This window comes from Lissotriton vulgaris, chromosome 6 (assembly GCF_964263255.1).
Source record: "Lissotriton vulgaris chromosome 6, aLisVul1.2, whole genome shotgun sequence".
NCBI classification, from domain to species: Eukaryota; Metazoa; Chordata; class Amphibia; order Caudata; family Salamandridae; genus Lissotriton; species Lissotriton vulgaris.
In genome coordinates, this window is record NC_141694.1 from 932,646,721 (window position 1) to 932,672,488 (window position 25,768).

Consider the following 25,768-nt stretch of genomic DNA (forward strand, 5'->3'; position numbering starts at 1 on the left):
TGATTCGGCGTGCGGTGCGCCTTGGGGCCAAGCAAGCGGCCCCGGATCCAGATAACATCTTCGGCGACCAAGAAGAAGAGGACCAGAGCCATCATCTTCAAATCTCCCCGCCTGAGACGGAGGTCGGGGCCGATCCGGAATATGACGACGACGGAGTCGTGGGTCAGGGCCTTGAATACGTCGACGAGGTAGGGGACGACGCCATGGTTTATGGGGCCGAGGAAGATAGCTCAGAGGACGAGCTATGCCCCGAAGTTGAAGACCATCACGAGGGGGTCGCGGGATCGCCTGTCGGCCTTACCCAAGACCCTGTAGCGCAAGCCACGGCCCCGCCTGTCGGCCCGGCCACGGACATACTTGCTGCGCCTAGGGTTTCGAAACCGAAACTGAAAGCATCGGTCTCGACTACACCTAAAATGGCCGACCCGAAACCGAAACCGAAAGTGAAGGACTCGAACGTCCCTAAGATGGCGGTCGCAACGGCGAAAACAAGTAAGACGACGGCCTCATCGACTCCGTCGACCTCCGGTCCGCAGAAGTCGAAGAAACACGGCGATTCCACAGGGTCGAAATCGGCGCCAGAGGAGAAATCCTCTAAGAAAAGTGGCACGCACAAGACAAGCGCGCCGGCGCCGGCGAAGCCTGCTAAAGCAACCGACACAGCACCGGCTCCAAAGGGGACATCGGCGCATCGCTCCAAGGACTCGGGGTCGGCGCCGTCCATCCCTCTAAAAGACCTCCGGAACGTCGCATCCGAGGGCAAGTCCACTCCGTCGGTGCCAAAGTCATCGGTCACCGACGCATCTCTCGTGGCGGCTTCGCTACAAAGAATTAAGGACAAGGTTCTTTCCTCGTCGACGCCAACGCCATCGACGCAGAAGGCGGCAGATGTCCCGGACAAGTCGGCAAGCAAGCTCCTCTTCCTTCTACCTCCAAAGGTGGTGCCAAAGGCTTTTTCCTCTAAATCGACGCCAAAGAAGTCGGATTCTTCTACGGCGGGGACATCTTCAGGTCAGGTGATCGACCCCGAAGAGGATTCGGAGTGTGTTATAGATGCGGACACGGGGAAGTTGACCCTTTACAAGAGAAAGATCACTTCGCAGCCGGTGGAATCCTACGTCATTCCTCTAAAGAAGAAGAAGTTTCCACAGGACGCCCCGGTCCTCATGGAACCTATTCTACCTCCTCAGGGAAGGAGCCCAACACCGTCTCCAGACCACTCTGACAGTGGGGACTATGGTGACGATGAACAATACACGTTCCCAGTAAATGAACCTGATGCACAGCCAGATTCTTATTATGGCATTGGGGACCAAGGCAACCAAGATGTGGGGCAAGAGCCACAGTCCTTCAGTACACGTGAATCCCCTACGGAGGATTCTGCAGGTTTTCATGCACTAATTGAGAGGGCAGCTGCTAATCATGATGTGGACATGCATGCTGACCCAGTTGAGGAAGACTTTCTATTCGACACATTTTCAGTTTCGGAAAGAAATGTAAAGACACTGCCTATGCTCAAAGGGGTCCTCAAGCACGCTGCGGACATCTTTAAAGAGCCTACCAGGGCGAGGGTGGTCAACCCACGTATTGAAAAAAAGTACAGACCAGCGCCTGCAGACCCTGCATACATTCGAGGACAGTTGCCGCTTGACTCCTTGGTGGTAGCAAACGCACGCAAGAGGGCCAACTCCCAAACAACGGGTGAAGCTCCTCCCCCGGATAAGGAGTCCAAAGTGCTAGAGGCAGGGGGCAAAAGAGTGGCTGCACAGGCTGCCAATTTCTGGCGTATTGCAAATACACAGGCACTACTGGCACGTTATGATCGTTCACATTACGACACACTAGAGCAGATTGTAGAACACCTGCCTCCGCAGTTTCAAGAGGGCACCAAACTGCTTATACAAGAGGGACAACTGATCTCCAACGCGGCCATAAAGTGCGCACTTGATGTCGCGGACACAGCCGCTAGGGCCGTTAACACCAGTGTCATGCTCAGAAGACAGGCTTGGCTCCGCATATCGGGCTTCAAACCTGACATCCAAACAACCATACTTAATCAACCAGTCAATACGGATAGACTGTTTGGTCCAGATGTTGACACCACCCTGGAAAAGATTAAAAAGGACACTGAAACTGCTAAATCGATGGGGGCCCTACACTCTCAGCAGTTTCGGGGCAATAATTTTCGTCGCTCAGGTGCCCGTGGAGTCACCAGAGGACAGATGGGTCAACAGTCGCAGTTCCCTAGAGGTGGAGCACAGTCCTCGTACCCCAAACAGAACAAGAGGGGCTACAGGGGAAACAGCAACAAAGGACGTGGCAAAGGAGGCAACAATTCACGCTCCTCTGCCCCAAGCAACCAGTGACTCTCTGTCACTGCCCCCCGACCATTTAACACCTGTCGGGGGGAGAATACAGCAGTTCCTGCCCGTCTGGACCAACATCACCACAGACAGGTGGGTGCGACAGCTTATCCAGTACGGTTATTGTCTAGAGTTAAAGTCCACTCCACCCAACATTCCACCAAGGCAAGGACCTATGTCAGCAGAGCACTTGCACTTATTGCAGCAAGAAGTGTTGGTAATGCTGCAAAAAGGGGCAATCGAGCTCGTGCCAGTGGGGGAAGAAGGCACAGGGGTTTATTCCCTGTACTTCCTCATTCCAAAGAAGGATGGATCTCTACGGCCAATTCTGGATCTCCGTCCCCTCAATCTGTACATACTGTCAGAGCATTTCCACATGCTTACACTGCAACAGATTCTTCCTATGTTAAACAAAGGAGACTTCTTAGCAACCTTGGATCTCAAGGATGCTTATTTCCACATTCCGTTACATCCGTCCCACAGGAAGTACCTCAGGTTCACTATCCAGGGCACGCATTATCAGTTCAAAGTCCTACCCTTCGGAGTCACAACTGCCCCAAGGGTCTTTACCAAGTGTCTGGCGACTGTAGCAGCGCACCTCAGGAGGCAGAACATCCATGTCTACCCCTACCTCGACGACTGGCTCGTTCAAGCCAGATCGGAACAGCAGTGCGCCGCGGACATGTCGACTACCATTCACCTCCTTCACGACCTGGGTTTCTCGTTGAATTACCCGAAGTCACACCTTCAGCCGGCACACGTCCGGCAGTTTCTGGGTGCGACAATCAATACCCTGACGGCCTCGGCACAACCAAACCAGGTCAGGATAGACGGCATACAGTCTTTAATCCAGAAGTTCAGACCGGGACCCTCACTTCCAGCAAGAGTGTTCATGCAGTTGATAGGCATGATGGCCTCCTGCATCTTCATAGTCCCTCACGCACGGTTGCATATGCGCCCGCTCCAGGAGTGCTTAGCAAATCAGTGGACACAGGCTCAGGGACAATTAACAGACCTAGTGTTGGTTACCAGTCGGGCATACAACTCTCTGCATTGGTGGACTCCACACAACCTTTGCAAGGGCCGACTGTTCCAGGAGCCAGTGCCACAGGTTATCCTGACAACGGACGCATCTCTCCAGGGATGGGGAGCACACCTGCTAACTTACACAGTGCAGGGACTATGGACGACGCAGCAACAGAAGATGCACATCAACTATCTAGAACTGATGGCGATCTTCATGGCGCTCAAGTCCTTCATTGTACATCTGTGCAACAAAGTGGTGTTAGTCCGGACGGACAACATGACCGCGATGTACTACATCCAAAAACAGGGAGGCACCCACTCACCACAGCTGTCTCACCTGGCTCAGAGCATGTGGAAGTGGGCCATTCAGAGGAACATCTTCCTCATGGCAGAACACCTCCCGGGGAAGGACAATCAGATGGCGGATCTGCTCAGCAGATACAGTCATCAAATGCACGAGTGGGAGATACATCCATCAGTACTCCAGCCGTACTTCCAAAGGTGGGGGCGTCCAGACATAGACCTGTTCGCCACAAGGGAGAACGCAAAATGCCAAAGCTTCGCCGCCAGGTTCCCACACCCCCAATCGCAGGGCAATGCGATATGGATGAACTGGTCAGGCAAATTTGCTTACGCTTTTCCCCCGACACCCCTGATACCACTGGTGGCGAGGAAACTACGGCAACACTCCATGACACTCATCCTAGTTGCTCCAACGTGGGCGCGCCAGGCATGGTACACCACGTTCCTCGAGCTCTCAGTGGTCCCGCATCAAAGACTGCGCCTCACGCCCAGACTTCTGACGCAGAACCATGGAGAAATTCAGCATCCAGATCCGCAACAGCTCAACCTAGCGATCTGGCTCCTGAAGTCTTAGAGTTTGGATACCTGAACCTACCTCCTGAATGCATGAACATCATCAAGGAGGCAAGGAAGCCGTCAACCAGAGCATGCTATGCCGCAAAGTGGAAGCGTTTTGTCATTTACTGTGCAGACAATGACATAAACCCGCTTGATGCATCTATCCCTAACATCATTTGCTATCTGTTACACCTTTACAAGTGCAAACTAGCGTACACTTCTATTCGGATACATCTATCCGCCATCGCAGCTTACCTTCAAAATAGGCAGCATCTCTCAGTCTTCAGGGTGCCTGCCATTAAAGCGTTTCTTGAAGGACTGAAACGAGTCATTCCCCCAAGAACACCGCCAGCTCCCGTGTGGAACCTCAATGTGGTCCTCACCAGGCTGATGGGACCACCGTTTGAGCCAATGCACTCGTGCGAACTGCAATTCCTAACGTGGAAAGTTGCTTTCCTAATTGCCATTACGTCACTAAGACGCGTAAGTGAGTTGCAAGCACTCACGATACAAGAGCCTTTCATCCAGATTCATCCAAATAGGGTGGTACTACGTACTAACCCCAAATTCCTCCCAAAGGTGGTGTCACATTTTCATCTCAACCAAACTATCGATTTGCCTGCATTCTTCCAGAACCCACAAACAGTGGCGGAAAGGATGCTCCATACCTTGGACGTACGGAGGGCATTGATGTACTACATAGACAGGACACAACACTTTAGGAAGACAAAACAACTCTTTGTTGCCTTCTCACCACAACACAAAGGCAACCCAATTTCCAAAGCAGGAATAGCCAGATGGATTGTTAAGTGCATCCAAATCTGTTATCATAAAGCCAAGCGCACTTTAACAATACCCCCAAAGGCACATTCCACACGCAAGTTGGGGGCATCCATGGCTTTCCTGGGAAACATTCCTCTAGAGGATATTTGCAGAGCAGCCACGTGGGTTACACCACATACCTTTACAAAACACTACTGTGTTGATGTACATTCCAAACAGCAAGCGGCTGTAGGGCAGGCTGTTCTCAAGACACTTTTTCAGGTTTCTGCAGCTGGCACGGGCAACCGCCGCTGATGGAGGGACTGCTATGTATTCTATGCAAAGATATGAATTTAGCAGCCCACATGCCTCGAACTGAATATGCTACTTACCAGTATGCATCTGTTCTTGGCATGTAGGGCTGCTAACATTCATATCGCCCACCCTCCTCCCCGGTGCCTGTCGCAGCTGCAGATATACTATTGTATTTAATCACTAGCATGGACATCCTTTACACTTGCCACTCCATCCTCTGCCACAATGGCTAAAAACAATCTGGGGATGGAGCCGATGCCCATGCGCACTGTAGTCCAGGGGAGGAGCCACCCATCTCAGGATACTTCGAAGACTCTTCCAGGACAACAATGTGCGATCATCCGGACCCAACACTAGGTGGCGATCTAATGCAAAGATATGAATGTTAGCAGCCCTACATGCCAAGAACAGATGCATACTGGTAAGTAGCATATTCAATACTTGGTAATTCACTGTCACATGTGTTGAATACATTCACTCTAAGTAACAACCTCTTTTAAATCTGAATTCATGCTAATTTGTTCTTGAACCACAAGCAAAATTGGGTTATGATCTGACAAAGTTTTGCATAGTTTAAATATTAGGGCATCTAGAAATGTAATAACTGAACTAGGAAGCAGTCTGCTCTAGAGAATTGCTTGCATGGGTGCAAATATAAAGTGTATCCTGGGTTTGTATGGTATAAACCAGGTGTCCCATATATAGTCGGTCCTTAGTAAGGCTTGAAATGCCTGATGTACTTTACCCTGATAGACCTGTGTGTATTATCTTTTTCCCTGTTGCAATTAAAATCTCTGCAGAATAAGTCTATAAGTATGTGATGCCACAGAGCTAACTCATGATTTTATAAAGTTGTACATCTTTGATTTTCCTCCATTTGGGCCATAAATACAGCAATACAGCAAATAATTGAATGGATGTTTGCCAATGCTATTTTTGTGATCGCCCACCTCCCAAAAGCTGTCAGCCCTTTTCCTTACACAACTGAAAAGCCCTTATTTAATCAGAATGGCATGCTTTATTAGTCTACTGAGCAATAATTATGTTCAATTTATACCAACCAATTTGTTTCCCAGTTCATTAGTATATCTATATTCACACCTGGACTGTTATTCCAATTGCAAAGTTCTCTGATATTACGCCTATAATTCTCAACTTTTTCCTTTGCTTTTATGTACCCCGTTCTGTTCACCCACCCAACCTCCGTCATCATCTTCCCCTCCCACCTAATGACCTCCCTTCCAACTCTGCCCCCGCCTCCATCCATGTGCCCCATCCCTCTGCACCCACCCCACAAGGACTCAACCAAAAGGGGCCCACTCCTGTGAGAAGAAGCAATCTGCATGATGAAAGGCGTGGCAGATTGCTCTGAGCCTCCTTGCTCCAGTTCCTTAAATAAAACATAATTATATCATCCTGACTTTATTGAAGGCCCTGCTTAACCCGTTGTCTCAGATGTCTATCGATAGACTGTCAGTCTACCGAACCCTTCTGCCACCTTATTTTGAAAAGTAATTTCAGAGAGTTTAAGAATACCTGGGCATTAATCTCCAAATTGAACATGTAGATTTTATCGTCATTGATTATTTTGAGGTGTGCTGGAGCCCGAAGGTAGGCTTGGCATTTGTTTTTGTCTGAGAAGGAGTTATCATTTACCAAAGCTCATGTTCTTTCCACTCTTACATATCAGAAGTCCGGGCCCATAAACAACCGAGTATTCTCTTATTTTAATTTGTTTCTCTGGTCATGCTTTTTCAAAAATTGCCTGGCGAAGGACATTTCTGATATATTCTGTAATAGGTCTGGGTTGTTGTGCATGTTCTGCATTTTGTTGCCTGAATTTAAACGTTAATTAATGTGCCTTCTGTACTTAAAGCTCTCAGTCTCAGCAACTTATCTCCGGGAAAGCTTCCTTTAATGTCTTTGGTACATATGCCCAAGCGTCATTGCCTTCAACCCCCTCTTAGATCCCAAGGATATGAAGATGATTGCACCATTGCCAGTTCTCAGATTTTTTAAGTATCCATTGTATATCTGTAATCCTGTTCTCATGACCCCTAACTTGAACATCCATGTGGTTAGTGCTAGTTTCAAGGTCATGAGTTTATTCCTGTAGCTCTTGTAGTCGTTACCCGATATGCATGCATACCATAACTATCATTGAAACTGCCCCTTGTAGTTTTCTATTTGCAGTTTGAGCTCTTTGATTCTCTGTCTTGTCTCTTACCTGTGCTCTCATGTTGCAGCATAAATCCTCTACAGACTAGTTCTTTACTCTTCTGCTGTCTGCTCCGATTGTTTACCCATGCTCTTTCCCAGTCCCTGTGTCAAGTGAATACCTGAATAGTCCCATTTCTAAGTTTCCGTGGAACCCAGAGTGCCTGTGTCTATGTGCCTCCTTCTTCGGTATCCTGCCTTATGAACTGTTGGAGCAGGAGTATCAGATTCTTCAGAAGAAGAGCTGTTATCGATATTGGCGACCTCTATATTGCGTTCAGTCAATTCTGACTGCGTGAAAGTTGCTTAATGACCGCTATTTCTTCACTGTTCTGGTATCTAACTCCCATGGAGCCCCTTCTCCTTTTTGTAGCATAAGTAGATTGTATTAGCTGGGTTCAAGTAAAAATCCCATTTCCTACAAAAGTGCTTCCCATCTGTCTGCTAATAACAGCTAACTGATACTCTTTCTCTATTCACCATATTGTTAGGATCCTTGGTATGGAGAACAGCTTCTCCACTCTCCATTGAAAAGACTGAGCACTACAAAGAACTACAGGTCCCCGCAAGCAACACTTGAATATTTAAAGCCATCTTGAGCCAGCGTCCGCAATGAGGCCTAACAAAGGCCATCCAATCCTATTCTGATCGGGTTGACCACTGATTTGACCATATTGATAGGCCATTAAATCCACCATACATTAGCAACATTTAAAGGGCTTGTATTTCCAAATATGTGGGTTTTGAAGAAATATTAAAAGGCCATCTGCGTAAAGCTACACTCTGTCCAAAACACCCCCACCCCCTCCATTCCATCCGCCACCCCGTCCACTCTAATCCCAAGGTGTCTGTACAGAACCACTCTGAGAGCAGCTCTATGGCTAACGGAAACAGCAAGTAGGGGCAGACATGGGGCTCATCCTCCCCCCGCCCCCCCCTTCCCATGGGGAATGTCTTGTGTACAGAGTTGGACTCTGGCTCTCAGATCAGTGTAGCGAAGATAGACATGGTTTATGAAAGTATTACAAGGTTGGCCTTTAGGAGTATTGCGAATAGGCAGTCCCATGATACCTAATCAAAGGCCTTTGCAAAGTTGATCATAATATATGCCAAAGGACCCTAGAGTCTGTCACTTAAGCCAATGCATTAAGTCTATGGCTATTATGTAGAGTATATTGCCCTGGCATAAACCCTCATGGCTAGTGAACTGATCACCTTTAGCAAATGGGTCTCCATAACTGTGGCGATCAGTTTTACCTTTACATTAATAAGGGAAACAGAGCAGTATAATCTGCACCCGTTAGAGCTCGAGGTTTAGGGATCATTACTGTGTCCACTAGTCACAGGTTATGTGGTAGACTCCTGCTCTCCAAGGACTCCTCAAGCATTGCCTTAATTGTAATAATGACGTTGGAGACTGTAAGCCTTAAAAAGCTCCACAGGGCATCCAGTCAGGCCTGGAGACTTTTCTCCCTGAGCTCCCCCAGGGTCTTTGCAAGTTCCTCCTCAGTGATGTGTTCTTCCAACTTGGCTTTCTCCACACAAGAACGAGTGGGTATAGTTAAGCCCCAGTGAGTTTAGGCATTGTCCATGGACCTGAGGGGTTACACTAGACTTGAAGACAAGAGTAATGGGACGTTAACTCAGTTATGAACTGTTGGCCCACAACCAACTGGCAGTCTGCAGAGCAAATCAAGTTGGTTTGATAAGGGGCCAACCTGTGCTTACATATCCAGTGTAACAATTTAGAGCCTTTGTTTCCCCATTGGTAAACCCGACTCTAGGAGCACAACCAACTTGCCCATGCCTCCACCACCAGTAATTGGCAGATTCTGGTCTTCTGGTGGTCAATATTACCATGGAGGTAATCAATCTGGCCAATAAACTAATGCTCTGCCCCTGCATGTGTACTCTAAAGGCTTCCCAGAGGTTAGTCTGGGATTGTACCAAGTCCTTGTTTTGTCCAAAGTACCCCTCTGCTTCAGTAAGGAGATGTGCCTTAAACCCATGAACAGTAACCACCATGTGGGCAGTCTTCAGCAACCCCGCTCATGGTGCACCATCCCTCTTGCACTCAGTCGGGTAGTAGAATGATCTGAGAGCTCAGGCCAATATCTGGATATGCAAAATATCACTTTCATCTTGTTTGGGAATCATGCTATAAATCCAGCATGGAGTAAGATCCATGTAGGCTAGAATAGAAGGTGTAACCACTGCCTGCAGCACATTTTGCCCAAGCCTGTTGCTTCCATGAAACGTGTAAGTGGGATGGCGCCGGGGCTCACTCTCACAAGTCTGAGGCCTGACTAGTTCCAAGTTGGCCATCCCATTAAAGTCTTCACCCCCCTCAATATGGCCCATCAGGAGGTGTCAGATTAGGCAGCTGAGACAGCTCAGTAAATAAGAACATGGGGTGGAGGAACATAAACACAGACAGTGGGCACTCATTCAGCATCCCTGTGATAGCTATGTAGTGACCGAAGTGTAATGCCATGTCCGTGTATGTGCAAATGGTAGCTTATTCTGAAGCATGACAAACTCCCCAGGAGTCCTGGGAAAACCCCTGATGGTAGACCCAGTTGTAACCAAACCTATGTAAAAAGGGGTTCTAGGTGTTTCGTAGGAGATGCATCTTCTGAAGAAGAATACCCACTTCCTAGCACTTGACCATTTTACGAATGGCACTCTGACTTAGCTTGTTTAAAAGATGTTGACATTCCAGGAAACATGTCAAGGGCAAAAGACTTCGACTTATCTGCCATCATCTATTGAGCATGATTGGCCTGTGCTTCCTATGCCCATGCGGTAGAGTGGCCACAAAAATACCCAATATGAATCGGGAAAGGAATTTCAAAGTGAAGTTAACTAACAATAACCAATTCTAATACTTCCTTACCCTCCCAAAACAAGAAGTATCAGTTGTGCAGCTACGCATCACCGTTACAACTAAAAGGCATCCCTAAACACAAACCAAATCGAAACACTCACAAATATACAGTAGAGGAGTCACAGCCCCGCCCTCCATGTCAGGCCTGACAGATCCGCAAAGACCTCTTCCCATCGAAGGCACCCCCTCCAATAACATCAAGTCTGTATCTGGCTGACTCACATTCCCAGATAGGAATAGTTTGTCAGGAGCCAAAGACATAAGGATTAAATAACCGGGCTCAGCCGCTGCAGTCAAATGTTTTCAAGGACAGCGAGGGTCGTTCACCGTCAGGCCTTCATGGCCCCCTACGCCATGACCAGTGAGTCCCTAGTAGTCACCTGAGCAACCACAGATCCACAGATGAAACCAGGGGGTTTCATCTGTAGCGGAACCCCTGCATTGGCTTCTTGGCAATCCGGAGAGCTGGATATGAAGGTTGTCTTCTTCTCAGCTGCCCAGTTCTAGACTGCAGGAGCTTTAAACAAAAAAGCCTTCTATTGCCAGATGAACTTATTCTTGGATAGATATAGACCTGCCTTCAATTTCTGCTTGACTCCCAGGAAGGAATGATGGTGGTGTTGGACAATCCAAGTATAATCCGGAAGTATCATGAACTTTATGGATTCATGCATGAGTTAACCCTTTATTCGGGCCTCCTGAAGTAAGACTTCTCAATCAAGGGTATGAATTCTGGCGATTGGTCCGGAGCGAGACTGTCCGGGTCCGGTGAGCCCTCTCTATAATGAAATATGAGAAGTTATTCCGCCAGGATCCACGTGCAAAGCCAGTGATGGAAACATTGTTCAGGGTTAGAAAGGACCCTCGACCACCCTCTTGGAAACCTACCATACAAATAATATTGAAGCAGGACCTATTTCCAGCATCCTCAGCCCTGTCCAGCAACACTACATTCAAGTAGGGGAGCCAGTGAACTTCAAACTTCTGGTCATGTAGTGAGCCTTCAAGCTTCACAAGCCCTCAGGGATCCTATTCCTCTGAAATGTCTCAGTGACCAGTTATGTCAAGTCCCACTTGAGGTGGCCCTTCACCACAGCTCCCTTCTGTTATAGCTCGCCCTTCTCCCAGACTCTGCCTCTCCCTCTGCACTGCCATGCCGTCGAGATTGGGTCATACCCGTGTGAAAATGGAGCCTTCCTAAATCCGTATTGTGATCCACCAGGTGCTCTCCATGACTCCACAAATCCAAATTAGTCAAGTTGGAGATCAAGCTCTTAACAGGATTATGTAGGATTTAGCTAGATGTGGGTAAGAGCTACGGACTGAGTTTGGTTCCATGCTGGGCGCCAAGACACGCCCAACAAGAGGCCAGTGTTCGAGTTTGTTAGGTGAGTAAAAGCACCTATGTAGTGTTATAATTGGGAAGATCTTGGAATTTGTGCTGAATTTCCATATAGTTGACCATGATTGTTTAGATGGTTTCTGTAGTCCTTGTTTCACGCATGATGTTTCCCACTTTTTCTGAATCTGTGTTCCCATTGGTGTTACTTGTTGAAAGTAGGTTTTATATCCTTGCTGCTAGGTGAACCTGGATGGTTAATGTTAAGAAGTAGTCAGCAGGCAGGAATCAAGTGAAGAAGGTTTATTAACACAGCCCCACACAGTGGTCATGCGTGGGTGAACGGAACATCAATTATGACAGTTGGTGTCAACGGAGTCAGCTGGCGCAAGCAATCGAATGTGGGAGAACCAATGGGAAGGGGAGCAGCTGGAAAGGGTCACGCGCAGGGGAAAGGAAGGTACCATGCACATGGGTGCAAGGGGGTGGCATGGGTAGGATACAACACATCTTCCTCTCTATAAAGATTTGGCAACAGCGCCACGGGAAGCAGTGACAGGTAAACAGGAGGTGCATAACAGTTGGGTAATTAGTCACATTCATAATCATCCAGACGCTTAGGTCTGCGGATGGTCCTACCAAACCTTCCAGAGGTCGCAGGTACGTGTGGTGCACATTCGGTGTCCGAATGAGAGTCAAAGCCAGATCTGCCGAACCTACCACTGAGTCTGTGACCATCAGACACCACTTCAGAATCCGAATGAGGGTCATCCTGACAACTCCGATTACAAGTCGAAGTGCTGGGATGGGCACCTGCAGACCGATCTGTAAAATGGCCATCTTCAGAGTCCGAGTCGGGTTGGAGGTCACGTGTGCTGTTGTTTCTAGACCTATTATACTCATCAGTATTAGATTTATCAACATCTACCCACAAGTCATTGTTGACAGTAACATGCTGCTGGTGACACTGGGCCTTGTCACTGGGATGATAGTTCGCCAGTCTGCTCATGTGCCAGACTTTCCCATCACTGAGTCTTGCCGCATTGTTGAACAGTTCATCAATGTGAAGTGGGGCGGTAAATCTGCTTTCTCCCTTCTTTACTTTCTTTTCCAAACGAACTTTAACAAGATCGCCAACCTTGAATGAATGATCTTTTGCACTGTGTCTAGAATCATACCAATCTTTGTAGTACTTCTGTGCTTTGATGATGTTTTTCCTTATGTTTTCGGGAGACCATTCGATTTGCTTTGATTCAGACATCCATCCTAGATCAACGCTCATGGGCTGTCTGCTTCTCATGAGAATGAATGGAGCAGTGCGAGTGCTTGCACAGGGAGCAATTCTGAATGCCCAGATGAGTTTGTATATTTCCTCTTCCCAATTCAAGTTTGCATTCCTAGATAGTTGAATGTGTCCTTTCAAGACACGGTTAAAGCGTTCAGTGAGGCCATTACCTTCAGGGTGATAAACTGAAGTGGTGTGATGGGTGATGCAGTTCCTAGCCAGGAACGACTTGAATGCCTCGGAACAGAATTGCCGGCCATTATCGGTGAGGACGGATTTTGGTAAACCTTCACTGAGGAAGAGCTTGTCCAAGAAATCAATGCATTTGGAACTGTCAATTTCTTCTACAATCTTAATTTCTGGCCACTTGGAGAAGTGATCTATCGCCACCAAAATGTACTTGATTTCTCCCCCGTGTCCTTCAACAGGCCCCACAATGTCCAGACCCAACTTCTCCCAGGCCATTTGCGGGGGTTGAATCGGAGAGAGACTGACTTTTGACGTTTTGAGCGTTTTGTCTGAGTCACAGCATTCCAAGCAGTTCCTGACCAGGACTTCGATTTGCTTGTCAATACCCGGCCACCAATAACTTGCTCTGACACGCTGCTTGGTTTTGGTGATGCCTAAGTGGCCAACATGACACAAACCTAGGATTTTGTCTCTGAGCGTGGCAGGGGCTATGGCTTTCCCCATTCTGTACAACACGCCGTTTTCCAAACTGAGTTCATTCCTGGTTTCCCAAAACACTTTAACAACGTCTAGTAGGTTGCGCTTGTCGGGCCATGCAGAGTTGATGAATTTGCACACCATTTGCAGAGTGGAGTCGCGCGACATGTGTTGATCCCATTCTTCTGCTGATATTCCATCCAGGTCCGTGTTGAAAAGTAGAGCAACCTTCTCCTCCTCTTCTTGGGCGACTATGCTTTCCATGTGAGGCAGAGGTAACCTGCTGAGGAAGTCCGCGATTTTGTTTTTCACTCCTGGCCAATATTCTGCTGTGTAATTGTAATCCAGCAGCTTGATCGACATTTTGCTGAGTCTTGGTGAAGCGTTTTGTAGACCTGAGGCTGTCAGAATCTTAACTAACGGTTTATGGTCTGTGCGGAGATGGATTTGGTAACCCCACACATAAGCTCTGAAGTAGTTGAGCGCCCACGAACAGGCCAACATTTCGCGTTCTATGACGGAGTACTTTTCCTCCGCAGAGGTGAGCGACCTGGAGGCAAAGGCTACCACCCACTCTTGGTTAGATGAGTCCTTCTGTGCTAGCACAGCTCCAACGCCTTTGTTGCTTGCGTCCGTGGTGAGGTAGATGTCTGCTTTGGGGTCAAAACCTTTGAGAAAAGGCGCTTCGCTGATTTCTTTTTTGATGGTAACAAAAGTGTTCTGACAGTCCGATGACCAGACAAATTTGGTTTTGTTTTTCAATAGTTGTCTTATGCTGTAGGTTTTTTCAGAGAAGTTCCTTATAAATTTTGAGTAATACTCTGTCAAGCCGAGAAAAGCTCTAACATCCTCTTTGCTTGAGGGACATGGGGCATTGAGGATGGCATCCACTAGACCCTGTTTGGGTTTGATCCCATCGCGGCTGATAGTGTGTCCAAGGTAAACCACTTTATCCTGTGAAATTTTACATTTGTCCAATTCCACTGTCAAACCATGCATTTTAAGTTTGCTAAACACTTGCCTAAGGCGTGTGTCGTGTTCCGATTGGTTGCTGCCCATGACCAGGATATCATCCTGGAAAAACCTAATACCATCAACACCTTCCAGAATGGATGTCATGACCCTTTGGAAGAGTGCAGCGGCAGAGGCTAATCCGAAAGGTACCCTGGTAAAACGAAAGCAACCAAAGGGTGAGATAAAGGTGGTGAATTTTTTACTGTCTGCATGCAGGGGAATTTGGTGATATGCGGATTTTAAGTCAATTATGGAAAATACACTCATATCATTGGTAGCACTGAACATTTCACAAATACGTGGTAGGGGGTATTGGTCAACAATAATGTTCTTATTGAGGTCCCTGAGGTCGATGCAGAGTCTGATTTTCCCGTTGGGACGTTTGACAACAACCAAGGGGGAAACCCACTCCGCAGATTCCACTGCTTCTATGATGCCATTCTTAACAAGCTTGTCGAGTTCTGCTTGTACGTCACTTCTCACCGATACTGGTAGATGTCTTACCTTGTGAATGCAAGGAACAGCTGAGTCCTTTAATTCAATTTTGTGTTCGAAACTGTTAAGCAGACCGACTTTTCCTGAGAACACTTCGGGAAAGTCTTTTTGAATGGCCAGTTTACAGGAGTCATTAATGGACAAGACAGGATCTTCACTATTGGGGTCGAGCATGATACCCAGATCAGCTTGGTCACTCCAGCCAAGAACAGAGGGGCCTTTTTTTGCAACATACAGTCGGCATAATGCTCTTCGATTTTTAAATTCAAATTCTAGATCACGTGTTCCTAGGAATTCGATGTTGTCTCCAGTGTAGCTTCTAGCAACAACTCTGGGTTTTTCTAGATTTGACCCTATTTTGTCCGTGAATCGCTTCCAAATGTTTTCGTTGATGATCGTGAAGGGCGACCCAGAGTCTGCCATCAGGTTGACTGTCACCCCTCCCAAACTAACATCACACATGGGTTTTTTTTTCTTTGTGGGCGTGACATCTAACACGTCGTACTCAATTGAGAACACATAGCTGACACTGTCGGAGTCAGAGTACTCCGAGTCCTCTTCGGTGGAATCGCTCTCTTCCTGAATTTGCCGTACCTGTCGGTGTTGTCTGTACATTTTCTTGTTGCAGACCTTAGCGATGTGTCCAGTCATGCCGCAAGACAAGCACTTTTGATGTAGAGCTGGGCATTTTTTTGAGTCAGCAAGATGAGTTGGAGACCCACAGCGATAGCATTTGAGATCAGGAAAATCATTGTCTCTTGTGTTCATGCGTCTATCACTGCTATATCTCGGTCTGGTAGACTCACTCCTCTTGTGATGATCTTGAACCGTTTCTTTTTTGTTTGCTTTCTGTTTGTATTTGGAGGATCTGATAGCTTTTATTTCAGCTGGTTCATCAATCACCGCTTTGGCACATCTGCCAGTTAGTTCAGCCTTTTTGACAAGAGCAACAACCTCCTTCAAGGAAGCTTCGCCATTGACCCAGAGTTTATCTTGGATGTTAGGATTGCTCGCATGCATTATAATTTGATCTCGCACAAGCTCCTCTTGCAGCGCCCCGAATCTGCAGGTCAGGGCTAGGTTATTCAGAGCAGCCACATAATCCTCCACGCTCTCATCTTTTCCCTGCTTCCTCCTAGAGAACTTGTATCGGTCAACAGCGACACACACAATGGGCGTGAAGTGATCGTTGAGATCATCAAGGGCATGTTGGTAAACATCATCACCTGTTCTCACTTTCTTCTCAATGTTATTGTAAGTCTTAAGGCCCCCCGGACCCAAACAGTACAAAAGCACCTTTTTCTTCTTTTCCGCCGTGAAATCATCATCCTCAACAGTCTCTATGTAATTGACAAAATACTCTTTCCACTCTTTCCAAGGCATGCACGGTGCACCTTTAAGAGGTAGAAATGCTTGAGGTTGTGAGAGGTTCAAGGAGCTGAGAGCACACATGACGGCTGATTGAATAAAGGCCAAGGATGTACACTGCAAGAATTTCAATGCTTTGAACACAGTCCTTGAGACAGGTGAGCCTTCAGTCAACAGATAAGGCTAAATGACGTGCAGCTTGCAATGTGTGATACTTATTTATTTAAATGCATGGACATGAGCAGGACCCGTTATTTGCAACCCTCCTTTGACTTTGTTGTAACAGGCACAGTCACACGAAGGTTGGCTAGGCTCGAACACCTGCCTGAAGAAAACGAGAGTTTTAGTCTTCAATATGGCACCCAGCGCTGCGTTTCAGTGACGTCACGCGTCACCAGGCATGCGCAGATGCGATGAGTCACAGGCGCGAAAACAGCTGACAGGAATGTGCGCAATGAAAGCGCCAGGAAAGAACGGCGCCGCTGACAGGAATCAGAATGCGTCATGGACAGCTCAACCCAGGAAGAGCGTCGACGCGCGAAGAAGGCACACACGGAGAGGAATCCCCCAGAGCACAGCAGCGGTCCTACCTCCGTGTGGCGCAGCAACCGGTCGTTGCGAGATACTCAAATCTCGGAAGAAGATGCGCGGCCGCTTCACCCAGGGCAGCAGTGCAGTTCAGTCTTCGTGAACCATGGAGCGAAGGCCAAGGATTCTTCAGGTGAGAAGATTTGCCTCAATGACTCGTAGAAATACCGGATGCAGTAGAAAGAAAATCCATCAGCTGTGCCACAGTGTGAGGCTGTAGTTTCTCCGCTAACCTCGTCGCCACTGTTAAGAAGTAGTCAGCAGGCAGGAATCAAGTGAAGAAGGTTTATTAACACAGCCCCACACAGTGGTCATGCGTGGGTGAACGGAACATCAATTATGACAGTTGGTGTCAACGGAGTCAGCTGGCGCAAGCAATCGAATGTGGGAGAACCAATGGGAAGGGGAGCAGCTGGAAAGGGTCACGCGCAGGGGAAAGGAAGGTACCATGCACATGGGTGCAAGGGGGTGGCATGGGTAGGATACAACAGTTAAGTGTGTGATCTATCCAATTAATTAATTCTTTCTTTATTGATCACTACTTTAAGTCTGAGAAACTAATTTAAAAAAACATGTTAGAGAGATTGTTTTTGTTGCAGTGTTGCTAACGAGATAAGGTTATCTGGGCAGATCATCTTTGATATATAGTATGTCTCTTTATTCAGTCAGGTTTCAGGTTCAGGTTTTAAAGTCTTTATTTCGATAATAAAATCATAAAAGACATTTTTTAGAAAACGTGAAGTTTTGGACATACAGATTATTATAAAGAGTTGGTATTACAGAAAACACAATTATAGTTTCAATTACTGTATACAAATTCGAATTTCATGAAATTCATACATATAGAGTATAACATTATTTTAAAATTACAATTAAACAGCCTGACAATACAAAGACAAACCTGACCTAGAAATTAAAAAAAGATTAAAAAGGTTGGAATTAAAAACGTTGGAATTAAAAAAGAGACAGGATCTTAATAATTTCTGCTTACTTCTCGTTCTGATCACCCATGCCCACCCCAAGAATTTGGCTACGCTCACAACGATTACATCAGAGGTGTTCTAAGTGCCCAAATAGCCTCAGCACACCCTTTGTATTTAAGTCGCTGGCAAAGGGGTTTTATCCATTTACTTCGAGGGGCTTGATAAATCGAACAGGCAAATAGAAGATGACCCACACTCTCCTTGTGTCCCGGGCACCAAGGGCAATATTCACTCACTCCATTAGACCAGTCTTTAGTGAACGAATTCAAGGGCAAGGATCCCACACGAAACTGGTGGTAAAGTTTCTTGTCAAGTGGCCTAGTGATAATGTCCCAATAGTTCTCTAGGAAGGGATCCAACTTGTGTGAGTCAGGAACCTTCCTGTTAAACTAGCGGAGCCAGAAGCAGTGACCAAAGCTTGACGAACAGAGGCCCAATAAAGTGCCTTGTACTCCTGTTTTGATGGAAAAATATTAGATCCCGGGGAAACCCACAACTGTTCAAGGTCCATTTCAACCAGGATCGATTTTACTGCACGCAGCCATGGAATACCACCGGACCCCCAAATTGATCTTACTTCTGCAAGCTCATTAGCAAAAAGACTAAGGTCAGGAGAGGTCCAAATACGTCTCCAAAAAGCCACCAGTCTGTGCCTTGCCATTTCGTTTATTGGGTTACAACCCATATCCAAACAGAGTGGTTTAGATGGAGAGGATTGGGGTAGACCTACAAGTTTCCGCATGAACTTGCACTGCGTTTTCACCAGGGTAGAGAGGTCCATATGTCCCCAAAGATCAGCCCCATACAAAATTGCAGCGTTAACCTTGGTGGGATAGATCCGAAGTGCAGGTTTAACTCGTTTAGTAAGGGACCTTTTTTGCTCTTGTAGGAGACAACCCGTAAGACGCGCAAATTTTAAATGTAATGTGTCCACCTGCGCTTTCCAACGGAGACGATAGTCCAAGGTTACTCCCAAATAGGTCATAACCTCGACTTGTTCCAAACTCTCTCCATTCATAGTCACTGCACTCCTTAGGATATGACTCTTAGTGAGCACCATAAATTTCGTTTTGCTCACATTAATCTTAAGATCATTGATGCGACAGAACTCCTCAAAGCGGTCCAGTGCTAACTGTAAACCGCTACGGGTCTTAGAGAGGAGTAATGGGTCATCAGCGAAGATGAGCATAGGAAACCTGGTCCCCCCCCGAGTGGGTGCATCAGTCGGGGTACTAGCAAAAAACGTAACCACTTGATCGATGAACAATAGAAAGAGCGTGGGCGCCAGTACGCACCCCTGACGGACGCCCTGTGTTACGGGGAAGCAGTCCGTCACCTGTCCTTGGCCTCCCCACCTAACCCTTGCAAAATTGCCCTCGTGTAATCTGACAATCAAATCTAATAATTCTATTGGCAATCCCAGGTCTCTAAGAACGGACCAAAGTTTGGCCCTTGGCACCAAGTCGAAGGCCGACTTCAGATCGATAAACGCGGCATAGATAGTTCCACCGCCCAGCAGCACCACCTTCCAGTAGATCAAACAAAATCTGAAAACCTGATCGATGGTACTTGTACCAGATCTGAAGCCGGCCTGCATTGGGGACAAAATACCCTCTAGCTCCATCCAGCCCTGAACTCTTGCAAGGACCATCCTTGCTATGACCTTTTGGAATGAGTCTATAAGGCTAATTGGACGGTAATTCCCTGGGTTCGAGCGATCACCTTTTTTAACAATTGGGAGAATCTCAGCCCCCTTCCATGACACGGGGATCCTGGCCCCCTTAGCAATAGTGTTTGCGATCCTGGTTATGTAGGGAACGCAAAGTTGGGGATTGTTTTTATATAGATCAGCTGGGATTAGATCCATCCCCGGTGCTTTCCCCCGCTGGGTCAGACCAAGTGCAATCTCGGTCTCCTGTTCTGTAAAAGTCAGCTCTTCTGTATGGACAAACATAGTTTGTAACCTAGGTAAGCCTGTAGTGGATTCTAAATTCAAATCCTTGAATTGACCGGAGTACAACTCCACCCAGGCTTCTGCGGATACATGGTTAGTAGGTGTTTGGGAGTCGGGATTTCTGCCCCACTTTACAATTTTCCAGAACTTAATCTGGTTATTGGAAGTGCAGGTGTCCAGAAGGTCAGACCAATAATTATCTTCCCACTCTCTTTTTGCTTCCCACTGGATTTTTTTATACTGTGCCCTGGTTTCCTTTGTCACTCAAAATCCTGGACTTAACTGCTTTCACTAATCTGCTGTGGGCCTCCCTACATTGCTTATTATACCATTTCTGCCGGGAGGCATGCACCTTTGGGGTGCCTTTGGTTGGCGGCAGCGTTAGAAGGACCTTGAGCTGGGCGAAGCATTGTTCATGAAGTTCACAAATATTATCAATATCACCCCTAGTGGTGACAAGGGTCGAAATGTCGATAGCAGTCTTGGAAACCACATTCGTAATGCTATCCAGAATAGTCTCATCCCCCACAATCCTTGTCCATTTAAGCCTTCTTCTATCGTTGGTCAGGATAGTGTCCCCTGTCGAGTGTACAACTAGTGGAATCCTTCCACATGCACCCGGAAGTCTCAGGCTAAGTGACAGAGGATTATGATCGCTTTCAGGGCGGGGTACTACCTCCATGTCTATCAGAAGTGGCCAATATTCCATCTTCAACAAGATATAATCTATACGGCTTTTCCTTAGCCCATTATCAAAGGTGGAATTGCCTCCCTGATCAGAGGCAGTACGGCCATTTGTAGCTCTTAGCCCCCAATTCAGGCACAAGCCCATCCAATGTAGAGCTGCCTCAGTCCCTTTTGTGATTTTATCAACGGATAGTTCTGGGATCTTCAAACCACATCCTCTGCTAACCCCCAATTATCCCCTACAGCATAAAGGGGCTCAAAGGTACAGTTGAAATCCCCAGCTAGAACAAGTATCTTGTCTCTCCCTATCCCTTCAAGATATGTGTCCACAGAGTCTACAATGCTAGGGCAGCGGCCACCCGGTTGGCCTCGTGCATAGATATTAATGACTATGAGATCCTGGTAGCCGTCCTTGCTTAATTTAATACCCAAGAGATCTGGGTGATCCGCAAGTATTTCAGTTGGATGGTATCCTATTGCCTGCTTAACCCATGTCACTAGCCCTCCTGATGCCCGACCCTTGCTGCCCCTTATAGCTGGTTTGTAAAAATTTAAAAACCTGGCCCAATGAATTGGATCCGGTGCCCAGGTTTCTTGAAATAATAAAACATCAAATGTATCAATGTATTCTAACCAATCCTCAGAATCCATCCGCCCCTTAATCCCTGCCACATTCCAAGAGGCTAATTTGAGTGTTTCCTGTATTGTTGTTACACTACGTGGCCCACTCCGGTCCACTGCCATGGGTGCAGCTAAACTCACTTGATGACTCTCCACCCTAGTCGCATCTCGAGCCATTACCACCTTGCTAGTGTCCCCCTGCTCGAACCCCACCCCACCAGCACCTTCTATCACACCCCCTGTGGGTATTTCAGAACTCTCCCCTGAATCCAGCACCTCCATTCTCTCTTTCCCAACAACCCCCTGAGGCATCTCTAAACCAGCTCCGTCTGCCTCGCTCACCCGATTCCTCATAACCTTTTCATTCCCTGCAACCGGGTAGAGTCAATCAATGGCCTCCCGGCCAGAGAGGGGCTCGAAGCGGTTAAACAATAATGGGTACTGCGGTAGGTAGGGTGTTCTATCAACTTGGTGCCTCCTGACTGGCAATCTTGAGGGTAGATGTCTCGGGGGAAACTCACAGAATCGTCTTGGATAAAAATAGCCAAGACCTAAGGTCTGCACATCCCCCAATCTTGCAAACCTTGCTTCCCTACGTAAGAAATCTACCACCCAGGGATCTTTAAAAGATATAATAATACAATCCCCCTCTAAGTCCTTACTGTCGTGACCCACCCATTCAACTCTCCTCACAAACAAAATTTCAGTCGAGGATGATGGGGTAAGGGGCGATTTTTGTTTAACCAGAATACCATTTTGTTACGAAGGTCCCCATAAGATTCGTTGGCACCCTCCCTAAGTTGTGCTACACCAGTTAAAACTATTGTGTGCCGGGTTGCTTCAGGGGGTAGGTCTGTGCGAGGGTGAGCCCGCTTGTTAGGTTTCCCTAAGGGGGTGGTAGAGTTCATGCTCTCTTTAGCTGCCTGCCCTTGGGTAGACTGACGATGTACTAGGAGCACCCTTTGCACGGTCTTGCGGCCGTAACGCCGGTGTTCGTTGGGGATTAGATTTGGAGGTGGGCTTTTTTGGCACCTGCAACAAGGAGCCTACAACCGGAGTACAATCCTTAACCCTATAGGATCCCCCCGCCACTGAATCTTTATTTGTTTTAGGGTCAGGATAATTTAATGCTAAGACGGAGGTTACTGTTTTACCAGTTGATGCAATTTTCTGGCCCTTTGTGTTGATCGTAGAAGAACAAGGATTCCCCACGACATTTTTGGGGCTAGTAAACTAGTAAACCAGTATTAGTATTTACAATGGACTCAAGTGCATCCAATTTAGAGGTCATCAGCCTTGTTCTCTCAAGTACAGGAAGTAAAAGTTTTTAATTTACCAATAAGCTTTCATCGCGACTAAAACAGGTTGGGCATGGGTCAGAGGGACCAAAGGGGATATGGGAGGGGCGTAATTGATCTATTGGTACCAGGGCAGGACAAAGGGTAGGAAGGGCCTCGGGGTTTGGGGCGCTAGTGTGGGCCAGATCAATAGTCTTTGGTATCTTGTAAGCTCCCCCCCCCCTGGTGGCCCAAGCGCCTTTTCCTTTTTCGAGATGCAATTCTCAACGGGTCCTCGTCACCTGGTGAGTCCGACTCAGAATTACTCAGAATTACTGGGCAAGAGCACACTTTAATTTTCATTTCCCCTGCTATCTTGGGTATCATCCAGATGCGAATCAGTTTCCCCCACGGAGGGTGGGATACCCTCCCCTTCCCCCTCGCGGTGCACAACCACCTCTGCTGTAACCAAATGTAGACTGTTACTCGGGGCTTGTGCAACGGGGCTGGGTATTATTGCCAACCTACCCAGAGAGGAACGCTTCCCACAAACTAGGTCAATAGAAAGCCTTTTCTCGGCCATCGCTATCTCTTTTTCTAAGATCCCAGTAGCTCGAGTAATGAATGCATCTAATGGACCGGAGACCACCCCTTAGCAGTCTGCAATTGTACTGTACGTTCCTTGCTGGAGCGTAGAGGCATTGCAGTTTTAATTAGTACTATAACAATAACAAAATTATACTAACACCAATAATAATGTATAAAAAATTAACCAGGGGGAATGGCCCAACCCAACCTCGCCCGAATACGGAAGGCCACAGACGGTTCCGCCCTTGTCCCGGGCTTCTCCCGGGACGCTCCCGCGCAGCGGAAGTAGACACCACTATTATAGGTTAGGTGTGACGCACAGGGGGCAGGGCTAACAGGGAGAGCGGGCCAGGTGATCTAAATTGGCCAGGCAGGGACTACTGGGAGATGTAGTCCCTGCAGAACGCTCGCAGCCCTGAGCAGATGCCCCAACACTCCTCTGTCAACACAGCAGCTCCACAGATTCCCCGGCGGCTTCCCCTGCGAAGCGGGTCTGGCGAGCAGTGGTGTAGAAGCAGGTCAGCAGCCCAGAACCAAGAGTCCAAGAGCAAAGGTCCTAGTAGCATGAAGTCCAATCCAGCAAAGGGTCCCACAGCTGAGAGGCAGGGAGTCTCTTTTAAACGATCTGTGCACAGGGGGCGGGGCTAACAGGGAGAGCGGGCCAGGTGATCTAAATTGGCCAGGCAGGGACTACTGGGAGATGTAGTCCCTGCAGAACGTTCGCAGCCCTGAGCAGATGCCCCAACACTCCTCTGTCAACACAGCAGCTCCACAGATTCCTCGGCGGCTTCCCCTGCGAAGCGGGACCCGCGAAGCGGGTCCGGCGAGCAGTGGTGTAGAAGCAGGTCAGCAGCCCAGAACCAGGAGTCCAAGAGCAAAGGTCCTAGTAGCACGAAGTCCAATCCAGCAAAGGGTCCCACAGGTGAGAGGCAGGGAGTCTCTTTTACACGATCTGTGCACAGGGGGCGGGGCTAACAGGGAGAGCGGGCCAGGTGATCTAAATTGGCCGGGCAGGGACTACTGGGAGATGTAGTCCCTGCAGAACGCTCGCAACCCTGAGCAGATGCCCCAACACTCCTCTGTCAACACAGCAGCTCCACAGATTCCCCGGCGGCTTCCCCTGCGAAGCGGGACCCGCCGGCGAGCAGTGGTGTAGAAGCAGGTCAGCAGCCCAGAACCAGGAGTCCAAGAGCAAAGGTCCTAGTAGCACGAAGTCCAATCCAGCAAAGGGTCATTACACAATACCATTTTTCTTTCTAAATGTAATAATCTCTATGGTGCATTGGCAGTTTAGAGGGGGGGAGACCTTAGTTTTTTCAATGTTCAGAGTGTAGCCTGAGGTCTTTGCTCAAGTTGTAATTTGTTTCAGGATTTCTTGGATTACTAAACTTCCCTCTCCACAGAAACATTGTCTGCATATGAGGCTACCTTTTGATTGCCAGAGTCTAATTGTATCACTTTAATCTGTCTGTATTGGTGGATAACTGAGAGGTTTATTAATTATTAGGGAAAGTAAAGGGGATAAAGGACTTCACGGTCTCAATCTTCGAGATAAGTTGAGTTTCTCAGAAAGAATGCCATAGAATCTAATGTGAGCAGTGCAATAAGTATATATCAGAAGACTTTGGGTAGTAGTGTTCCCTAAAACAAGAGAAACGTCTGCACATTCAAAGAACAAATTTGTATACGTATGGTATCAACAATTACTGTCAAGAAATCTGAATTTGGGTGCTAAATTTACCCTTAATACACCAACTACCCAGTAGCGTTGACTGCACACGAAGTGTGCACCAAATGAACACAATCAATAAGGGTTTTAACAGCACACCTCTCGTTATAATATTATCCTATTATAATCATTGTAGTTACATTAGACCAGAACATAGAGATAGTCAAAGTATATTTTTATATAAAGGGATCCAAGACGTGCGATGATCTTGATATTCTTTTATTAAAAATACTTAATTAAAAGTTTCCAGCACACAGCTTGCCGACACGTGTTTCGTCTTACAAAGACTTTTTCAAGCCAGCAAAACTAAATGTAATGTGCGTCCAAGTGTCCGGATGATTGGATTCAGTCTCCAATGTCACTTGAGTGGCGCACAATGTCACCAGGCAGCCTCAGTTTATAAAACAATCAATATAAATTCATTTGGTATGTAGGCCGATCCGTGATCCCGAAATATCATTAGGAACTGTTCCACGAGTAGTGCAGGAGTTGGATATCACCTTACATAGGTAGGTGTCCGTGGACTAATATGACCTCCGTTTCCAACTAGTACATAGAATAGACGATAATGCCCCAGTATATATAGTATTCCTGTAGTAAACTCTTAAACAGGCCGCCTGATGTGAAAAGCCACCCAACGTGAGTGTTGTACCCCACAATTCAATAGGTCATGATCATAGTACATCTCGACCTAATCCATAATAGCACTCCGAGAGACATGATAACACTCCTATTCAACTCAA

At 47.3% G+C, this 25,768-nt stretch overlaps 1 protein-coding gene across 1 annotated transcript in view; it reads left to right on the forward strand.

Annotated features, from left to right (window-relative positions):
- Positions 1-25,768, forward strand: part of SNX5 (sorting nexin 5) — a 458,311-nt gene that overhangs the window by 325,422 nt on the left and 107,121 nt on the right. The gene's annotated exons all lie outside the window — the stretch shown is intronic.